The sequence below is a fragment of the Notamacropus eugenii genome, chromosome 5 (assembly GCF_028372415.1).
Source record: "Notamacropus eugenii isolate mMacEug1 chromosome 5, mMacEug1.pri_v2, whole genome shotgun sequence".
In the NCBI taxonomy this organism is placed as follows: Eukaryota; Metazoa; Chordata; class Mammalia; order Diprotodontia; family Macropodidae; genus Notamacropus; species Notamacropus eugenii.
In genome coordinates, this window is record NC_092876.1 from 112,112,591 (window position 1) to 112,132,780 (window position 20,190).

The window sequence follows — 20,190 nt, forward strand, 5'->3', positions numbered from 1 at the left end:
TTTTTCAGTCATGTCTGCCTCTTTGTGACCCCACTTGGGATTTTCTTGCAAAGATATTCTTGGCAAAGTAGTTGGCCATTTCCTTCTCTAGCTTATTTTATGGTGAGAAAACCAAGGCAAACAGGGTCACGCAGTTAATTAGGTGTCTGAGACTAGATTTAAACTCAGGAAAATGATTTTTCCTTATTCCAGAATTGTGCCTTATTCCAGGCACAACACTCTATCCAATATACCAACTATGAGAGGTTAGATAACTTGCCAGAGTTACACAGCCAGTATGTGTCAGAGGCAAGACATGAACCCAAATCTTCCTGGCTTCAGGGCCAACTCTTAATTCAGTGTTCCATGCTAGCTTATAAACTTAATAACTGTATCTTACATTTATATAACTTTTGAATTATAAAGTAAGGAGTACTTCAATGTCACAAAAGAATCAAGACACATAATAGCATTTATATAGTTCTTTAAGGTTTAGAAAATGTTTTACAAATATAATCTAATTTTATTGTCACAATAGCCCTGTGAGGCAGTTTCTATTACTATCCTCATTTTTCTAATACAGAAAATCAGGTAGTAAGAGGTTAAGTGATTTTCTTAAGAGACAATTTCAACTCATTACTTTTTTACTTCAAGTCCACATGCATTTTTTCTAAAGACTGAAATATTTATTTTAGAAATGAGAACTTTAATGTTCAACACCATTCTAGATTGAGGTTTTTTAAACTTATATGGAAAAGATTAAATTGATGTCACCAGGTCTCCCATAGCCAGAAGTGACATGTTTCTCCTGTGACATACTTCATCTGCAAGGGATGCTGGTTCTCCTGAATCTTCAGTCTGTGGTGGCTGTGGCAGTGATGGTAGTGGTGGCTATAGTTGTGGTGTGTGTCTTAACTCAAATGTGTAATGAAAAGGATTCTTGGAAATTGAAAACTTTAGATAAAATTCTTCAGGAAAAGAAGTAAAGGAAGGAACAAGAAGAGAAGGTAGAGATAAAACACATAAAAAATTCTGATGACCGAGATTCCAATTAGGATTCCCTTGCATGGGGGATTTGACAGATCGCAGCATGATCACAAAAATTAGGAATTCACCCTACAGGATGGAAGATTCTATGGAAAATAGAGGTGAAGCAGATGATTTCTTGGTCATCACACCAAGCCAGCAAATGTCACATAAGGGAAAAAAAAAAGCTTATTACAGAAAAGATGAGAAAAGTAAGGGAAACATCAGCATCACAGTTGTTGGGTGTGGAGAGCATGCCAGGGTGAAAGAGAAGGAGAGGGAACATAAGCATCAGAAAAGACATTGGGAGGAGCAGGAAAAAGCTTGGAGGGAATAGGAAAAGAAGAAAAGGAGAAAGATGGTTTGAGAATATTCCAGGATTAAGAAAGATCATCTCAAAAAGCTGGAGCAAAAGAGTGAAAGATAGTCAAAGATGAAGGAATAGCTGAAGAAGCCAAGAGAACAGAAGGAGCTGGAGAGATGGGTAGAGGAGAGGTGCAAAGAGCCTGAGGCCAGAAGAGAAGTTTCTGCACAGAACAGGGCAAGAAGACTGTGGAGACAAAGTAAAAATAAACCCCTGGTGTTGATGCCCTCCACACGTGCTACCAGAGATTTCAGCAAAGGGAATGGAAGGAACCCAGTCAAAGAAGATAAGCTGGAAGAGATGGATCCCCTTTCGGATTTACATGGTATCGGTGACAATGAGATCAGCTCAACTAAGTCCTCATCAGCAGAGTCAGGATTTGGCTCTGAAGAGGAAAGAGGGGGCATCAGTGAAGAATTAGAGGAAGATGAGAAGTCAGGTAGCATTTCTGAGGAAGTATGTAGGCAATCTGCTAAAGAAATGAGTAAAGAGGAAGGTCAAGAAAATGGAAACCATATTTTAGTTGTTGTAGAATCAAGGTTTGACCAAGATTGGGAAGCTAATGAACAAAATAAAGAAGTGGCAGACAAGACAACACAATCCAGCTCTCTAGGAGGAGTTTACTTTTCCAACTTTCCAGCCTTATGGAGTTAAAGTAGAAACTCTCCAAATACCTCTCTGCCCTCCAGGGTTGTCCCAGTGTAGGAGAATTCCAGTATTCAAACAGGATCAAAGAAGGCACATATGGTGTGGCATGCAGAGCAAAGCACAAAAAGACTAATGGGATTGTGACTCTGAAACAGTTGAAGATGGAAAAAGAGAAGGACTTCCCAATTATCTCCCTCAGGGAAATCAATACCATCCTGAAAGCTCACTACCTAAACATTGTCACTGCCCAAAAGATTGCGGTGGCCAGTAATATGGAGAGGATCTACATCATGATGAATTTCAGGGAACATTACCTCAAGAGCCCGTTGGAGACCATGAAGCAGCCCTTTTTGCCAGAGGAAGTGAAGATGCTGATGATCCAGATCCTGCAGGGGATAAAGTATCTTCATGACAAGCAGATTCTTCACCAGGACCTGAAGATTTCCAACCTGTTCCTCAGTCACACAGGCATTTTAAAAGTTGGTAATTTGGGGCTGCACTAGTGGTAGTGACCTTGTGGTATAGGCTCCAAGAGATATGAATAGCAAAGGAATATTCCACTGTGATAGCTATGTGGTCAGTAGGCTGTATATTTGGAGAGTCGTTAACTCAGAAGACCCCATTTCCAGATAGTTAGAGATTTACCAGAGTAATATAGTTTTTAAGGACCTGGGAACTACAAATGAGAAGATCTGAGCTGGTTACAATGACCTTCCAGCAGTGAAGAAAATAGAAGAAAAGATTTGGTGCTTTCATCTCAGACTGGGGCTGTTGAACAAGTTCTTGACTTACTACACCCATGGGAAAATCAGCCTGAAGCGTGATTACTTCCAAGAAATATCCCTTCCCATCAACCCTTCTATATTTCCCATGTGACCAGCTAAGAGTGAGCAGCAGAAGAGTAAGCATGGCACCAGCCCCTTCACTTCAGGAGGTCTTGGTGATAGCCAGCTGAGGGATGACATCTTCAAAGACACTAATGACCATCTCTCCATTACCAATGAAGGAGTGTCTGCAGCAGGTCTGGGCTTCAGCCTGAAGTATTAAACTCCATGTCAGACCATAGATCAAAGCACACCCTGACTGAACTCCAGCGTGGCTATAGCTGTGGGCATGTGTGAATGTGGGGATGTGGAGGGGCTGAAGGCATGCCTCTCCCCTGCTTGCCCACCAACCATGGAAACACATTCAGCTGAGGAGGACCAAGAGCATGGGGATGTCCAGAAAAACTGGGAACTTCATAATGTTGACTTTTGTGTTTTGTTCTGTTTAATTTTTAGTATTTTGTCTTACTTGGACTTGAAAATTTGTATAATCCAAAATCCAGCTTTCCTTATCAAGCTGGACCCTACCTGCCAGGTGGGACCTCTAGACATGGCTCTATCCATTTGTGGGGCAGACTTGGCCATTCAGAAAACTGATGACCACCTAGAGGAGCATTTGGTGTGGACACTTACCATGAAAGTCTCTGCTCTTCACTGCATCACCCACAAACAAATAGCTCATTCACTCTCAACAATAACCTAGCCATGCTGCAGTGAAAACCGGGGTCCTTGGGCCACTCTGTACCCATTTTGATGATTGCTTTGATTTGACATCAAAGCTGGTGGTTTTTTAATTGCATAAAAACATATGTAATACCTATTGGGGCCCTCAGCATCTCATGGACTCATTGTTTGTCTCCTTTCTCCCCGCTCCTTGAAATAGCACCTTCTGTGGTGTGGTCCATTTCTGTTGCCCCAGCTTAGACATCAGCAGGAATCCTCCTCATGCTTTATACTCTGAAGGCTCAGTTTTCTTTTTTTCCAAATTTATTAATTTTTTTGTTTTCAGTTGTCAACAATCACTTCCATAAGTTCCAAAATTTCTCCCCCTCTCCCCCAAGATGGCATGCAATCTTAGATGGGTCCTGCACATACATTCTTATTAAACACATTTTCACATTAGTCATGTTGCATAGAAGAATTAAAAGGAATTGGAGAAACCATGAGAAAAGCAAAACATAACAAAGGAGAAAATAGTCTGCTTTGTTCTGCATTCCGACTCCACAGTTCTTTCTCTGGATATGGATGGCATTTTGTATCATGAGTCCTTTGGAAATGTTTTAGGTCCTTGAATTGCTGTGAAGGGCTGTCTATCAAAAACAGTCCTCACACACTGTGGCTGTTACTGTGTATAATGTTCTCCTGACTCAGCTCACTTCACTCAGCATCAGTTCATATACAACTTTCCAGGTGTTTCTGAAGTCTACCTGTTTGTCATTTCTTATAGCACAATAGTACTGTATTACGTTGATATACCATAACTTGTTCAGCCCTTCCCCAATTGATGGACATTCCATCAATTTCCAGTTTGTGGCCACCAAAAAAAGAGTTGTTATAAATATTTTTGTCCATGTGGCTCCTTTTCCCATTTTTATGATCTCTTTTGGAGATAGCCCTAAAAGCAATATTGCTGGGTCAAAGTGTACACACATTTTTATAACTCTTTGGGCATAGTTCCAAATTGCTCTCCAGAATTGTTGGATTAGCTCTCAGCTCCATCAACAATGAATTAATGTTTCAGCTCTCCCACATCTTCTCCAATATCTGTCATTTTCCTGTTTTGTCATGTTAACCAGTCTGGCAGGTGTGATGTGGTGCCATAGAGTTGTTTTGATTTGCATTTCTCTAATCAATAGTGATTTAGAGCATTTTCTCATACGACTAAAGATAATTTTAATTTCTTCCTCTGAAAACTGCTTGTTCATATCCTTTGAACATTTTTCACTTGGGGAATTGAAGGCTCAGTTTTCTAAGAGAACAACTAGACCCACTCCCTAGGAGAAGGGCAAGGAGATTCAGTCAGATTCTGTGCAAAGTTGGATGCATGTAAACTTAGCCAGAGGGAAGTTTTTGTATACTGAGATTGTCACAAATTTTAAAATATATATAAAAATAGAAGTTTAAATCATGTTAGAGTCTTGACTTGTATTCCACATCATGGTAGAGGCTTGGGTTGTATGTATCTACTGTGCCACCCAGCTGCTTTAAAAATTAAAGTGATTTGCCTGTGGTCACAAATTTATGAGTCTAAATCAGGGTTCAAATTTATGTTCTTTTATTCTAAAGCTAGCATTCTTTTAATTGGCTCATGCTGCCAGTATTTAACAAAAGTATAGCTATTGCTATTCCAAACTTAACTTTAGTAAAGAAAATTGAAATTCAATATTTGTTAAAATATCCATTATGTATTATACTGAGGACATAAAACATTTTGTTAATAAATTGCCCCTGCCTTTATGGGGTTTATAGTCAAATGAAGGAACAAGAAAAATACAGAGAGCTATAATAAGTATATAATTTAGGTACATATGCTCTTAACATACTGATACTTTGACTGAAGATAAATTGAATCTGGAATTTGTAGGGCTTTGTTTACATAATTAAAAAGTCATCTAGTGATTTATCTTCTGAAATGAAGACTTGCGAAACGTTGGAACTAAAATGGCCCTTATAAATCATCTTATACAAAAACTTAAAATCCAAAGATCAGAAAACCTCAGAATTGGAAGGGAACTGTGAGGCCAACTTCTACAACATCCCTGAGAAAGAACTGAAGCTTCTATTTTATAGTTTCTAGTGATGAGAAACTTGCTTTCTCTCTGCTGTCCCCTCTCCCCCCACTGCCGCCTGCTCACTCCATTTTTGGACAGCTGTAATTTTGGGGAAGATTTTTCCTTCTATTGAACTGAACTATATATAAAAGTTCTATTCAGTGGAATCAGTCTTGTCCTTCATACTAAAGACAGCAAGGTCAATACTTCTTCTACATAGTAAACCTTTAGATGTAGGATGTCCTGAAAGTCTGAAAAGCTATTAGGGTTTTAACCTGAACTAAAACTATTGAGACACGGTGCGTTTGAACACTGTTGTATCTCCCTAAATCTTTTTTTCTGTAATCCAAAAATTCTCCAATTCCTTCAACTTGTAGAATATCAGCAGAAGTAACTAGATGGTATAGTGATTAGAGCCCTGGACCTGATGTCAAGAAGATTTAAGTTCAAATCTAGCCTTAGACACTTACTGACTATTTGAACCTGAACAAGTCTCTTACATTCTGTCTCAGTTTCCTCATGTGAAAATTAGGAATGATAATAGCGCCTACCTCATAGGATTGGATAAAATCATTTAATATTTGCGAAGTTCTTTGCAAGCCAGGAAGCACTGTGTCCATGCAAGTTATTATTGAAACATGATTTTGAATCCACTTACCATCTGGGTTATCTTCTCCATGGTCTCTAGTTTGAGGGGGTTCTTTCTAAAACTTGATACTCAGAACTCTAAATAATTCTCCATATGTTATTTGTATTGTATTGTATTTGTAGTCCACTGAAACATTTTTCATATAAATTATTGTATAGTTTTTCTTCCTCAAATATTATATAATTATATTTTGAACCCTGCAGAAGACTTTCACCTGTTCAAATGAGGTATTCCACTTGTCAGCCATTACCCTTATTATACATAAGGTCATAGGTACAAGGGCATCCTGGAGAAAAGAGTAGGCTGAGGTACATTTATATAGACTATTCCCATCAGTGCATAGGATATTGCTTTCAGTTTTCCAAGTGTGTTAGAGATTCTGCCATAGATTTGGTAGGTAAGTTCTCAGAGTGCTAAGTTATATAGACAACCAAGGGTTGCTCTGGGAAGAGCTTTTTAAATGTTTCTCCTTAGAAGCTATATTAATGATACATGACCTATTTTTGAAGATTTCAGTGACTATATTATGACAGTGACCCATGACATTTTAAAGGAGCCCAGACACAAGGCATCAGACTTGCTTCACTTAAAATGAGATAAAGGAAAATTCCAGGACTTCATGGAACAAAGAATCAATGTTGTTTTATTTTGTTCCTTCACTATGAGGAGAGTCTAGCGCTGAAAGTGGGGGTGGAGAGAAGGTAGTTCACAAATCTTTCTGGGTTTGATGCCATTGCCAACAATATCTTTGGACCTTATACATAAGGTATATGAAGAGTGAATACTACACAATGGGAGACACATTCCAACAGGAAATTTTCTCTGTAAATTCTTGGCACATCCCAAGGACAAACTTCTGGGAGTGTTGGTAATGCTGCCAGTTAGTCAGTATCCATTAAGGACTCATTATGTGCCAGGCATTAGGCTAAGTGCTGAGGATACATAAAAAAAATCAGTCATAGTAGGTGCTTAATAAATGTTTATTGATTAATTACCTTCAAGGAGAATAAATTTCAATGGGGGAATAATATTAAAATATCTATCTATTATCTCCATATCTAAATCTATATCTGTATCTATTTACATAATATAATGAAAGTAATTTGAAACCTGCATTACCAAATTTTGGGAAAAAGTGATGATGGCAGTGGTGTGCGTGAGTGCATACATGCATGCATGTGTATGTGTGTGTGTGTGTGTGTGTGTATGTGAGAGAGTGAGAGAGAGAGTCAGACAGACAGACAGAGAGACAGAGACAGAGGCAGAGAGAGACAGAGAGAGAATGAATATGGGTATGTGTGCTTTAACATCCTTAAAATTTTCTCATGAAAATATTTACTTTGTGGACAGATGATACTTAGAACTATGATCTTATCAATGTGAGTTTGATATGTGGATATAAATGATAACCCATCCATGCCTGACTTAAAGTAACCTGAAATTTTGTACAAGTTTCTCTCTAAATCCTCAAAATAGGAACGAGCCGATGCTTTAGATGACTTCTTATTGGTTTTGCTTAGCTTTGTTTTGTGTTTCTTGCTATTCAGACCTTAATTTAACACTTAGATTCTCCATTCATTATCCCTAACACTCACTTCTTGAGTGTCTACTCTCCTTTCCAATCACACGTCACGGGTGATGTCTTTTATCATTCTCATGCACAGGCCATTTGTGGTAATATGTGGCAGCCTGCTTAGATCCCATCACCTGCAATTTTGATTTTTCTCAAATCATGATGTTGCATGACCGACAGCCATAGAGAACAAGAAGAATATTGTTATTAGAACAGATTGGCTCTTGACATCATGAGCGGCTTGTCATTAAAAGTGCCACATTATTTTCTAAATATCTACTCCATTTTTTCATTTAAATCCTGAGCCCAGCTCATTGTCCATCTGCCATACGTGTTTAAGATGAAAAATCATGACATACATGCACACACATATATATACACACACATATACACATGCATACACACATATATACACATATACACACATATATAGGCACATACACACACACACATATATGCATACCTATATGTATGCATTATTATTCAGAGGTGGAGTTACTGCTACAGAGCAGTGCCTGTCAATGCTAGCACCTCACTAGCCACTCTACTTGGAGTTTCCAAGCAGATTCTAGATCACCACTTGTCATGGATATCATAGTAGAGATTATTGTGCAGGCTGAGATTAAATGGCCACTGATGTCCTTTCCAACTTTAGAAGTTCCATGATTTTTTGATACAGCTTTATAGCTCTCCATTTATGTAGAAATGTATCAGGACATCTATAGCACTCTCTCCCCCTCCTCCTTTCTATATCCACAGTTATATTGATATATATGGATGGATGGAGGAATATGTATATATGTGTATATATATGTATAATGTATGTGTCACGGGATCATTATTACGGTTATCCAAAAATAAAATACGCAGCCCTGGGAAATTATTTCAAACATAATGTGATGTGGAGAGGAAAGAAGAAAAATTGAAACTCAATTTTAAAAACAAATGTTGAAAAATGTTAATATGTGTAATTGGGAAAAAATAAAATGCTAAAGAAAAACCAAACATAATATGATGTGGACTATTTTAAAAATCTGTATTATAGAAAACATTTTTAAAGGTTATCAAAGTGAAATTCCTTTCTAAAACAGGAATTTCTTGTGTCTTTCCATCTTCCTTGTCAGGCAATAGCCTGCTCTTTGCTTGCACACAGTAATTAGGAACTCATTACTTCATCAAGGTGTGTCTTTGTGTTCTTTTTTCCTGACAGGTAGAATATTGAGAAATTCCTCATATTAAGCTGAAATCTATTTTCTTTTAATTTATGCTATTTCTCCCTGTGGAGATAAACAGAACAAGTCTAAGGTGTTCCACATGACAACCCTTCAAATATTTGAAAATGTATCTGAATACGAAACATTACATTTTTGTAAGTTAATTCCATTACTGACCATAAAAAGAGGATATGACTTATTCTGATAAGATTATTTTTCTGGCTTTTGGAGGACTACAGTCATATTGTTTCCTAGAGATCATAAGGTATCTTCCACTGGGGTCATCCAGAGTAAGTAACTCAACCCTTTCTTTGAGTTAACACAGACCTTGATTCAGACAGTATCACCAGAGGCTCAACTCATAATTGCCATTTTTGCAAATTAGTCTGTTAAATGAAAATTAGTACTTGCAGAAATCTTCTACTGTTGCCAAGAATAGTGTAGCATTAGGCCTAGAAGAAAATTGGAGCACATTGGAATACTTCTGTCCTCGATATTGACTTGCACATGTGGCTATTCACTTTAAAAATGAGGTTATTTTAGAAAAAAAATTACTAAATTCAAAGGAAGAACCAACTGAGCTAAGTATTTTCACTGTATTTTTAGAATAATGTTACTAGTGACAAATACTTGCTAGAAATATTTTGAGGATTTTTGCTTTGAAGATTATGATGTATGCTCTTATTTTACATATTTGAGTTTTTTCTTACAGTCAGATTTCAAGTATGTTCCTTTAACTTTAAAACAAAGTTTCCTTCCCTTGTTACTGCTGCTTCTTTGACATTTTGTCCTATTTCTCATAAGTTCATCTGCTAAAAATTTCTCAAAAGAGTAATTTAAATTCACTATGTAAACTTTCTCACCTTCCATTTATTTCTCAGCCACGGATAATCTGAGTTTCATCCCCATGAGGTTATGCAAGCTCCTCTATCCAAGATAGCCAATAACTTCCTATTCACCAAATCCAACGATCTTTTGTTAAACCCTATTTCCCTGCCTCCCTTTACAGCATTTTACAATACCAACTAACCAGACTCTTCTTCTTAAATCTCTTCTTTTTTGGATTTGTGATATATTTGATATGTTGAGTGGGAGGGATTGATAAAAAACCTGACAAATTTGATACAGTTATAAGGAGGTGACTTTGGGAATTTTAATTACATCTCCTTTTGAAAAGTGTTACATGCCCACACACTTGGGTTCCAATATTCCCATGGGCACTTCATTGAGAATGAATAATTAATCTCATGAACAAAGAGCAAATTGGTTGTTTCTCTTTAAGCCGTATGTTTTTTTGTTTGTTTGTTTTGTTTCTGGCTAAGCTGATAAAGATTCAGCTAGTATTTGATGTGTGCTCCTATACTCACTTTCCCCACTGTGTTCTCACCTTTCTTACATTCTCTGTCTCTTTCAATTCTTCTTTTTCTTTCTTTTTGAAAATATGTCTAATTGATTACTTTCATCTTTTGTAATTATTTAGTCATTTTCAGTCGTAAACAACTCTTTGTGAGCCCTTTTTGAGATTTCCTTGGCAAAGATCCTGGAGTGGTTTGTCATTTCCTCCTCCAGCTCATTTTAAAAATGAGGAAACTGGAGCAAATACAGTTAAGTGACTTATCCAGGGCCCACAGCCAGTAAGTGTGTGAGGCTGTATTTTAATTCAGATCTTCTTGACTCCAAATTCAGCATTTTATCCATTGCACCAACTGGATACACTACTTTTGTCTTTACCTCATAATTATTTCTTGGAGGGTAGGTGAAGTCTTCCCTCCTGCAGATTGAATCCTCCCTCGTAAAGAAGAAAAACAATTATGCAGAAAACCAACCACAATGGTTATCACTATGTGTCAATACATACAACATTCTGACCTCATAGTCTTCCATCTCTCTACTGAAAACAGTAAAGTTTCATTATCTTATAATAGCACTTCTTAAACAGTGAGTTGTGACCTCATATGGGGTTATGAAAAATTTGGCAACAGGAAAAGGTTTCTGAATGTGCAACAACCAAAATGTAATTAAAAATCAAATGCCTAATGAAGCTGAGGTGTTTCTGGCAGTCCTTGTCCCTTTCGTACAGTGTAACTTCACTGCAGTCTTGTTTTTGAAAACAAAGCATGTGCACTTTACACTGCCCATACCCTGAGGTCACGTGACCCCAAGGAATTCTGCTAAAACATAAAAAAGGATCAAGATGGGGGAAAGTTTAAGAAGCCCTGATCTATAGTATCATCACTCTACTTAGTAAGAATTCTGCTTCCTTTTTGTCCTCTTGTCATTTACATCACTTCAATACACCCTTGTTTTGGACCTACTTACTTATTCAATTTTGCGTCTGTTCATACAACTCTTCTTTCCATGCTTCCATGAATTTCTAGTATTCATCACACCACAAGTAATATCCCGTTATTATTTCTAAAAAAAAAAAAAATCTTAGAGATCATCAAGTTGATATTCCTTTCCAAAGCAATATTTCTCCTCTACCTTCCCTTCCAATGATTCAACCACTCTATGATTCAATGCAATACCAAGGAACACAGTGATATCTCATAGACTGTTAGCTATTTATCAATTGAGGAGTACTCATTTTGTTTTCTTTGACACCAGGGAGCTGTGTTATTCATATTTTTGAGTAGATTATATGAAACTTTGTTTCTGTCTTTGACTTCCTCAGGAATATAATCAATAATGCATTGCTGAATCAGAGGTTTTAGATTCTTCATAGGGGCCCAAAAGGGAAAGAACGTCACATTTTATAGTCGTTATATTTGAATAACAGATATCAGAAAGGAACAAAGATCTGCTACTGAGTAGTCTTTGGGATGTCCAGAGCTTGGTAGGTGTAGTGGGCAAAGAAAATAACCTCTGCAAGAGGAAATTACTAATCTTATATCTATCTATCTCTATATCATAGAGAGAGACATAGATATAAATAGATAGATGTAGATAGAGATACAGATGCAGATACAGATAGATGGATGGATGGATAGATGGATGGATAGATAGACAGGTAGACAGACAGACAGGCAGGCAATCAGATAGATAGAACCCTAGACAAGGAACACAGGGAAAACAGTGTCTCCTACCAGACAGGGGAACTTTGGGAGGCTTTTCCCTATTGTTTGCATACCATTCATAGTTTCCCTATAACTTTTTTCTCTAGGCCTGATGATTTGCATCTTTCTTATTCTCTTGTCACATTCTATTCTGCTCTAACAATTGCATTCTTCTTGGGTCATTGTTCCATACAGTGTATAAAGTGCTATTTTCCCCCTTTTCTTCATTCTCTCTCTACTGGATTTCTAGCCCTTCAAAGGCAGACCATCTGCCTTTTCTCCCACAGTATAGTGTATCATACTTTGTACACAGCATACGTTTAGCCTCTGGTAATTCAGTAAAGTAGTTTCTACTACCTAGACTTTCTTTAGTTATTTCAGAAGCAGCTTCTTACTGAGGGTTTACATGAAGTTTGAAGTCCTCTAAAATCCTTAAGTTTATTCCACATAAAATAGTATTTCTCCTTCATTCAGTGAGTTATAGAACATGCATCTAGGATTAGAGATGAGATGATAAATGAGAAAGTGATTTGTAAAATGTGTAGTACTATATAAAAATAGGGCATCTATTAGACATTATGACTCAAATTTTACACTTAATCCAAAATGAAATTAGTATGAGTAACAATACCTTTCCTACTCAACTTTCTTCTGCAGTAATAATAAGTGCAGTAATAATGTTGACCATTTGGGAGTGATCTTTGGTTTTTGCCAAGGATATGGTTAGGCCTGTGGTTTCATCAATTTAGGAAGTTCCTAGTGGAAAAAAACCCTTTACCAATGCAGATAGGCAACTGTTCTGCAATGTAGAGTGTTACAGCATTACTTGTGTCACTGAGAGGGGAAGCCTCTTGCTCAGTTACCTGGTCAAGTCATATGAGAAGCAGAACTTGAACTCAGATCCTTCTAGCTCTGTGGCTGTCTTTCTGTCCTCTAAACCTTAACTTCTGTTTTCCAAACTTAGCCTCTTAGCATCCTGCTTGTTACATGGTAAGTGATATATGAATGCCTGTTCTCTTCCCTTCCCCCTTGGTTAATGCTCAGGAAACTGACATACAATCCATAATCAGGGCTTCCTCAAAGTCCTTCTGACTTGCTAAAACTGGCTACATCTTACATTCTACTGTTGTAGCTTTGGAAAATTCAGGGTCACCTGTTTATTTATGAAGAAGCATCACAGAAAGGTTTTAGTGAATGGTAACGGGCTTTTCCTGTTCATTAATTTACTCTTGTTAGATGTGGCCCTTCATTCTAACCTGTTAATAATAATTCTTATTTTGTCATCCTATAAATTTATTGTTCCTTCCTGCTTTATGTCATCCCCAAATTTAATAAGTTTGCCCTCTATGTCATTTTCAAAGTCACTAGAACATTTTCAGAGCCTTGTAGTACACCATTGGAGACTTGCCTTTTTACATCTGGGATGCCATCAAGGTCATCTGCACATAGGACGTCCAGTGCATTATATTAATGTTTGACAGTGTGGAATTGAGTGGATTAGAGCTGAATTATGTTGTCTTGGCTGAGACCCAAAGATGCTCAGTTTCTGAAAGAAAGTCTGTTTACCTCTCAGTTTTCTCATTTGCAAAGGAGGAATATTCAATAAGAATCACACTCTCAGCAGTGTTGTTCAAATTTAGATATTAATAAAGTGTTTTGAGATTTATTGAAATAGTCCAGAAGGCTGTTGAATAGTAAGACCTTTGAGTTGTTTCAAATACCCGAAAGAGCTTCTTGAGGTGAGAGGAAGAAAACCATGTGTTTCATCAAAATATTAATTTTGTAGAGCAATCTCAGCTATAACTACACCAAAAGCCTATAAAATAGAAAAGTAATGTAACATTGGGAAGTAGTAGCAAGTTTAAAAAAAGCCAACACTGTGAAGGCTATTTTACAATAATTCAAAAGCGTGACTAGAGTTTAGGTCCTGGAAAGCAATAGTCCTACTACTTAGTCTAGGCAATGATCAAAGAAAAATGATTCTCTTGAGGATGCAGCTGTCTCATGATAAAACACTCAAATAATTCTGGGAAATGTTCCTTCTTTTTCCATTTGAGTAATTTTACACCTTTGAATTCAACCACATTTGTTTGTGAATTTGCACTTAAATGAGACCACGGGATTACTTCAAGGTAATCCTATTATCTCTGTGCTTACCTTAGCTAAGAGAAAGATTCTCAGACATTCTTATCTTCCTCTTGGCCCTGATCCACACTTCTGAGCCTAGGGCCACCCACACCCAGACTAGACTCTGGAACAGAGCATAGGATTAACCCCTCTCAGCTGGGTAGTTTAATTATCCTGATTGATTATCTTACTCTTCCTGATTCTCAGACATCCAGACCACTTGTTCTTACTTATCTTGCTACATTTAAGGTACTTGACTGCTCCTGCAACATTACTTAACCTCTCTGAAACATGATCTTATTTGTTTTCATAGATAATTCTGGTTTTGTTTTTGTCCAGTCTTGTATAACCATTTTTCACTCCATTTGGGGTTTTCTTGTCAAAGATACTGGAGTAGTTAGACATTTTTCTCTAACTCATTTTATAGATAAGGAAACTGAGGCAAACAGAGTTAACTGACTCGCTCAGGGTCACACAGTTATTACATGTCTGAGACCAGATTTGAACTCAGGAAGATGAATTCCATGACTAGTGCTCAATCCACTGCACCACTTAGTGACCAAGATAGACATTACATATATATATATATATATATATATATATATATATATATATATATATATATATATATATATATATATATATATATATATATATATATAGGATATATACATGTATATACATACTTATATAGCCAGAAGAAAACTTTGAGATCATCTAACTCAGTTCATTAATTTTATAGTTGAGGAAACTGAGATCCAAATATCTTGGTCCCAAAGACCACAAGTAGCCATTTGTAGTCATGTAATTCAAATTTAGGTCTTCCAGTTTCAAGTCTCTTTCCGTCATGATGGCTAAGTCCCTGATTATAGAGTTACCCAGCCAGTGACAGCATCACTGTCATACTGCCAACAGAAATGCAAGTCATAAATGACCTCCTCACTTAGCATATAATATATAATTTAAAAATATAATATAATAATTAAATTATATAATAAATATTATATATTAATATATTATATGATCTAATACAATAGTATATTATATAATATATAAAATATAATATATATAATCCCATTGTTTAACACAGATTTTGGACACAGCTAGGTGTTATAGTGCATATAGTGTTAAACCTAGAATCAAGACTATTTGCATTCAAATCTTGTTTTATCCACTTATTACTTTTGTGACCCTTGGCAAGTCACTTAGCTTCTCTTGGCCTCAGTTTTCTCATCTTTAAAATGGGGATAATAAATAGCACCTACCTCCCAGGGTAGTTGTAAGAATTGAATGACATTATATTGATGCGTGCTTTTGTTTTATAAAGGCTAGCCATTTTTATTTTTGTTATTAATAATACTTTTTAAAATGATTCTGTGGCTTGGTAAGATATGAACCTGGTGTGACTTACCTAGGTTTACATGCCATCCAACTAGTTCCAACACAACTTGAAGAATCAGAGGCTGAATGGACCAAACCTTTAGAAATGAACTCATTTTAAATTCTGAGTTGTTTCACCTCCTTTAATTAATTCAGAAACATGGCATGTGTGTATACATTTATATGTGTACATATATAAATATGTAACAATAGCATCTATGAGATCAATAATAACATTAATATGGAACTCAGGTTTACAAGCACACATACATGTATGCACATATACATAAGCATTAACATATATATATATATATACGCATTTTTCTATATAATCTCTATATATCTTGACACAGACATATGTGTATACATGCAGGTTCTCTTTTGTTCCTCACAGTAACCCTGGGAAGTAAACGCTGTTATTATTCCAATTTTGCAGAGGAGGAAACAAATTTAGAAATTTTAAATGACTTGTGAAGGGTGAGAAAACGAGCAAGTTTTAGGATTTGGTAAAAGGTAGAATTTGAACTCCAAATTCCGTCAGTGCAGAGAGATTAAGGGGCTTGCTCATAACCACATAAATAGGCAGGAATGGCTTGAGCTCCCTCCCACCAGGGGTGGATCCCAAAGAAATACTTTTGCCTTAATTGCAGTTAGACAATGCATGAGCATGCAGTAAACTCCACAGTGGGACATCTCTACCTTTCTCCCAAGCACACATCACCCCACCCTAATCTCAACCCTCACTCCTAGTAATAAGGCAGGGTCATTGCACCACGAGGACTTTTCCATGTGATTCATTGGAGACCATGAAAGAGGGGTGCAGGGGTTTGTGCTCTCATCAGCAAGCTGCTAACGTGGCATTTTCAGATATGTTCCGTGCAGCAATTGTGTCAATTAATTTATCCAAAAGTTGTTTAACCTTTTCTGGTTGTTTTGCATACTAAGTACCTTGACTTTGAAATGAGTGTCAAGCAGGGGGCTATGACCTATTCTTGTTGAATCCTCAAGATAAGAGCAAATCAAATTGAGCGTCCTCAGTGGCAATAGCCCTGCCTGCCCATGCCCTGGTTTGCTGTGGAAACTTTGGTAGGAAGCTTCAGGGTGTTTACCAGGAATAGGAGAAGATTCTCCCTGTAATCAATCAACAAACACCTCGTCTGTGCCCGGAACAGTCCTGCCACAATAATTTTCCTAGGTTATACGATGAAAGGATCATAGATTTCAAGTTTGGGGGCAGAAGGGAGAGGGGGGAAGGCTTAAATTTCTCTCAGAGATCCCATTTCTATGGTAGCTTTTACTTTTAAATGGGAAAGTGTGGGGCTGAGCTCTAACATATAAGCATAGAACCTTAGAGTTACAAATTTTTCTGGTCCAATGTGATTTCCACGAGGCCATGCTGTCTCTAAGGTTTATTATATACAAGGCCTTGCCTTGACTCAACCAACATATCTCATGATACCTAACATACCAGACACAATCTCTCCTCTTGAGTCCTGTAAAGGTTCAGGAATGTGAAGTCCCAAGTGGCTTTGCTCATTTATTCTGAGTAGCAAGAACTGAGATTGGGGTGTCCTTGGTAAAAGGATTTTTTCTAACTGTTTTGTTGTAGGATTATTTTTGAACATGCTTGAGGGAGAGTTTGACTTATTTCTTTGGAAATAATTGAACTTTTGCTCTGGCATGCAGTGGGGTCATTTAAAATAGATGAAGGATAGTTTGCGTTTAGAAAGAGACAGAGTGGGATGTGAAGAAAAAGGGGTTCCTTTGTATATACTGTCTTCAGGGAAAAGTCAAAATTTAGTGTCAAAAGAAGAAAATAGAATAAATGTGAGGAGTAATAACCTGGGAGTCAAGAGACTCAAATTGTACTACTCATTCTAAATAATGCTATTTGAACTTAACCAAATCAACAAAAGCATGTGCTAAATAAGGCAACAAACATTCACTAAACTTTTATTACGTTTGAAGTATTGTGCTAAGCATTGAGGTCACAAATGCAAACAAATAGAAAGATGTCATATGCCATCAAAGGACTTACATTCTAATGAGGGAAGATAACACACAAAGGGAGGTTAAAAAAAAAAGTTGGGAGAAGATACCTGAAGTAGAGGGCATGGTGTGTGTTGAATTCCAGAAAGAGGAATGTGGAGAGAAAATCAGGAGGAAGTTTGATAGACCTGGTCCCACCCATCCAAATGAATGAGCTAGAAGGAACTAGCACAGCATAAGATTGTTCCAGGGTGAGAAATTTCCCAAGGTTGATGGATGCTCCATTTTAAGTCTGCAGGTTAGGCATGACTGTGAAGCCTAAAAAGTCAGAAGCACAGTGATGAGGGAGAATTTAACAGCTCTGGAAAACCATAAAACTACAGAGTTGGAGTAGATATTTTCTGAAGTCCTTTCTGACCCTACCATTTCAGAAGTATAAATTAGAGTCTCTCTATTGTTCATGAAAATTCACAGAATTAAACGTGGGTTTTAACTTCCTATCCATTTGATTGCACATGATGTTCCTCTCCCAACATGCCACCTTTATATCCAATCCTGACTGCTATTTCTTTTTTTAACAAAGAACATAAAATAAAAACAAAACAATACTTCTTCAAAACAAACCTACCTATCAGCTAAATTGGACAGGATATTTGTGCAGTATCCCATACTCCTAGCTCCCCCATCCCTGAAAAAAATAGGAGAATAAATTCATCTTTATGTATTTAATTCATGATCCAGCTTAGTCATTATAATTATACAGTGTTTGGATCTGACTTTTAAATTTCTTTTCATTTACATTATTAATCAATGCATATGTTGTTTCTGGTGGTACCCTTGCTTATTTTAGTTTGAATAACTTCATATGTCTTTCCATTATTCTCTATAGTCTTCATATTCATTTTTTTTACAGCACAGTAATATTTCATTATTCTTACATTATATTCATGTACCAATGTTTTAGCTTTCCTCTGACCAATTGACATCTATATTGGTTCTAGTTTGGGGCTTTTTGTTTGTTTTTTGCCACTGTAGAAAGTTCTGTTATAGATTTTTTTTTTGTTGTATGTGGGACTTTTCTATCTTTGCACTTCTTGTGTAAGGCATCACCTAATGAAGTTGTTGAAGATAATGATACAGAATAGATATTAATCTTTTCAAGTTTCTATATTATGTGCCTCCATTAAAATCCTACTTTGATGCCTCATATTGTTATACATATTTGAACACGAGGTCTAAAATGTCATGGCAATGGAGACCCAGCCCTAGGTCTCAGCAATGTGCTGAGGTTTCACATATAAGTCTTGATCATGCTAGCTAAGTTCAACATGGATCAACATGAGGTTGAAAGCAAAATATTACATTTTTTAAATGTGGGAATTCATAAAAACCATCTACCAAGGTACAGAAAAATGACAGTGCCACAAAGTTAAGCTATCAGCTATAGCAGACAGTATAGAGAATATCCCACATTGGTAACTCTTTGACCACTGCATTGGAGTAGGAAGAAAGCACATCTACAAAATCACAAACCCAAGGAATATTTGAACCATGGGACACTACCATGTATAATATAAGTAAGCCTTATGGAATGGCAAGATGGGCAACCACATCTATACGGTTATTTGAGAAGCAAGGAAAATGCTTTTAATTCACCCTCAAAATTCTGTGTCAGAAGGGACCTTAAATTATGTACTTCAACCTGTTATTGGATGGTAATCCTTCTATTACAGCCCTGACAGGTGATTGTGCTACCTCTTTTCCTCTCTCCATCACATCCGTTCAAATATTATTAAAAAATAGAGAACTTCTAATGTAACCAGAAAGTCCATTTATTCTTTCATCAGGAACAGACTTAACATTCTACTAATCACAAATTTATGTTTTATTTAAGTTAAAAATCTCTTCCATCACAATACCTGAATATCTATCATGAGAGATTTTTGCTTTTGGCAAAATATTTGGCACAAAGGACTCTAAGGAGTCCTGTGTTAAAATTCAATTCTTCTCTGACCAGGAAAACAATTAGTTATTATCAGTCATTCATACCTTGGCAAGGATTGGTTTATGAATTCTTTCTTGTGACTGCTCACATAAAATGTGACTAGAGAAGGATACTAAAAAAGAAGGGGGTGCCAAAGACAATCATTGACTGGCAAAAGATCCTGGAAAGAGTGAGTAAAGGGGAAGCCAAAGACAATTTTTGCCTATATAATCTGTGTGGAACTGGCATGGATTGTAGCAATAAATATTATGTCCTCTAAAATGATAGAGGCAGAGTGGTTCAGGGGAAATGACACTAAGCTTGGAAGCTGGTAATCTGGGTTCTACCTTTAGCTCAGCTCCTAACTAATTGTACAAACTTTATACATTTCTGAGAGAAAATTTTCTTTGTAAAATATGGGGAGTGGATTATATTTATCTGTAAGATTTCTTCAAGTTCCAAAGCTCTGGTAATCCTCCTGTACATCTGGACTCATCTGGACAGGAATGATTGAATCCTTCCCTTATGTCTCAAAAGGGAGAATGAACCTTGCTCACTGTCTAAAGCTATTTATGACTAGTAGCAAATAAGACAGTCAGATAACTT

General features: G+C 36.8%; 1 protein-coding gene and 1 pseudogene across 2 annotated transcripts in view; both read left to right on the top strand.

The window, feature by feature from the left end:
- GRM5 (glutamate metabotropic receptor 5) overlaps nt 1–20,190 on the top strand; it is a 661,865-nt gene that overhangs the window by 77,620 nt on the left and 564,055 nt on the right. The gene's annotated exons all lie outside the window — the stretch shown is intronic.
- Nucleotides 900–3,064, top strand: LOC140508882 (cyclin-dependent kinase 11B pseudogene; annotated as a pseudogene).